Genomic DNA, 1803 nt, shown 5'->3' with positions numbered 1-1803 from the left:
TAGCCTGTACTCCAGGCCTGTTGTGATCATTCGTCGCATATGTATACCTTCCCCTCCGCAGTTGCGTCGCGGGCTCGTTTATCTTCTCCCCGCCCCCCCTCTCCCGGGTTGAATCACTCGGCTGAGACAGCTCGTTGGCCGACCTCCGGAGGTCGTCCTCGAGCGAGCCTCGGCTAACTAAATTCCTTGATGAAAATTTTGCGAAAGTTCAAAGGGCACGCCCGGATTTGAACCGAGGACCTGCTGATCTGCAGTCAGCCGCTCTACCACTGAGCTACACACCCATGCACACAATTTGACTAGTCCTCCATTTGACCTATTTTCATTCAAAATTGCACTCCTCACTGTGTCGTTTACCCATTGGGCCAGCAGGGCGATGATTCAACTTCCGATCATGTTGATGTCTGTGACTGTTCCGCCGATTACATGAGTGATTACTCTACCTCTCGAAAATTCCTTGATGAAAATTTTGCGAAAGTTCAAAGGGCACGCCCGAATTTGAACTGAGGACCTGCTGATCTGCAGTCAGCCGCTCTACCACTGAGCTACACACCCATGCACAGAATTCGACTAGTCCTCCATTTGACCTATTGTCATTCAAAATTTCACTCCTCACTGTGTCGTTTACAGCCAGCTCAATCGAGTCGTCCTCTAATGATTCGCACTAAACTTATTTATCCTACCCGAGGATCGAACTCGGAATCTCTACCTTAGGAGGGTTGCGCCTTATCCATTGGGCCAGCAGGGCGATGATTCAACTTCCGATCATGTTGATGTCTGTGACTGTTCCGCCGATTACATGAGTGATTACTCTACCTCTCGAAAATTCCTTGATGAAAATTTTGCGAAAGTTCAAAGGGCACACCCGGATTTGAACCGAGGACCTGCTGATCTGCAGTCAGCCGCTCTACCACTGAGCTACACACCCATGCACAGAATTCGACTAGTCCTCCATTTGACCTATTGTCATTCAAAATTGCACTCCTCACTGTGTCGTTTACAGCCAGCTCAATCGAGTCGTCTTCTAATGATTCTCACTAAACTTATCTACCCTACCCGAGGATCGAACTCGGAATCTCCACCTTAGGAGGGTGGCGCCTTATCCATTGGGCCAGCAGGGCGATGATTCAACTTCCGATCATGTTGATGTCTGTGACTATTCCGCAGATTACATGAGTGATTACTCTACCTCTTGAAAATTCCTTGATGAAAATTTTGCAAAAGTTCAAAGGGCACGCCCGGATTTGAACCGAGGACCTGCTGATCTGCAGTCAGCCGCTCTACCACTGAGCTACACACCCATGCACAGAATTCGACTAGTCCTCCATTTGACCTATTGTCATTCAAAATTTCACTCCTCACTGTGTCGTTTACAGCCAGCTCAATCGAGTCGTCCTCTAATGATTCTCACTAACCTTATCTACCCTACCCGAGGATCGGACTCGGTATCTCCACCTTAGGAGGGTGGCGCCTTATCCATTGGGCCAGCAGGGCGATGATTCAACTTCGGATCATATTGATGTCTGTGACTGTTTCGCCGATTACATGAGTGATTACTCTACCTCTCGAAAATTCCTTGATGAAAATTTTGCGAAAGTTCAAAGGGCACGCCCGGATTTGAACCGAGGACCTGCTGATCTGCAGTCAGCCGCTCTACCACTGAGCTACACACCCATGCACACAATTTGACTAGTCCTCCATTTGACCTATTTTCATTCAAAATTGCACTCCTCACTGTGTCGTTTACAGCCAGCTCAATCGAGTCGTCCTCTAATGATTCTCACTAAACTTATCTACCCTACC

The 1803-nt window shown here is 48.2% G+C and overlaps 8 non-coding genes across 8 annotated transcripts; all 8 read right to left on the bottom strand.

The window, feature by feature from the left end:
* Window positions 1-212: 212 nt before the first annotated feature.
* On the bottom strand, window positions 213-284 carry Pmar_PMAR008352. Its single transcript has one exon. It is a non-coding gene; the product is annotated as a tRNA-Cys (tRNA).
* A 199-nt stretch (window positions 285-483) lies between these two features.
* Pmar_PMAR008351 lies at window positions 484-555 on the bottom strand. Its single transcript has one exon. It is a non-coding gene; the product is annotated as a tRNA-Cys (tRNA).
* Window positions 556-675: 120 nt separating this feature from the next.
* Pmar_PMAR008350 lies at window positions 676-748 on the bottom strand. Its single transcript has one exon. It is a non-coding gene; the product is annotated as a tRNA-Arg (tRNA).
* A 108-nt stretch (window positions 749-856) lies between these two features.
* On the bottom strand, window positions 857-928 carry Pmar_PMAR008349. Its single transcript has one exon. It is a non-coding gene; the product is annotated as a tRNA-Cys (tRNA).
* Window positions 929-1048: 120 nt separating this feature from the next.
* Pmar_PMAR008348 lies at window positions 1049-1121 on the bottom strand. The gene has a single exon. It is a non-coding gene; the product is annotated as a tRNA-Arg (tRNA).
* A 108-nt stretch (window positions 1122-1229) lies between these two features.
* Window positions 1230-1301, bottom strand: Pmar_PMAR008347. Its single transcript has one exon. It is a non-coding gene; the product is annotated as a tRNA-Cys (tRNA).
* A 120-nt stretch (window positions 1302-1421) lies between these two features.
* Pmar_PMAR008346 lies at window positions 1422-1494 on the bottom strand. The gene has a single exon. It is a non-coding gene; the product is annotated as a tRNA-Arg (tRNA).
* A 108-nt stretch (window positions 1495-1602) lies between these two features.
* Pmar_PMAR008345 lies at window positions 1603-1674 on the bottom strand. Its single transcript has one exon. It is a non-coding gene; the product is annotated as a tRNA-Cys (tRNA).
* Between the last annotated feature and the right edge of the window lie 129 nt (window positions 1675-1803).

The sequence above is a fragment of the Perkinsus marinus genome, assembly GCF_000006405.1.
Source record: "Perkinsus marinus ATCC 50983 genomic scaffold scf_1104296959540, whole genome shotgun sequence".
NCBI classification, from domain to species: Eukaryota; Perkinsozoa; order Perkinsida; family Perkinsidae; genus Perkinsus; species Perkinsus marinus.
Note: the sequence above shows the minus strand (reverse complement) of the source record. Positions and strands in the feature narration are given on the sequence as shown.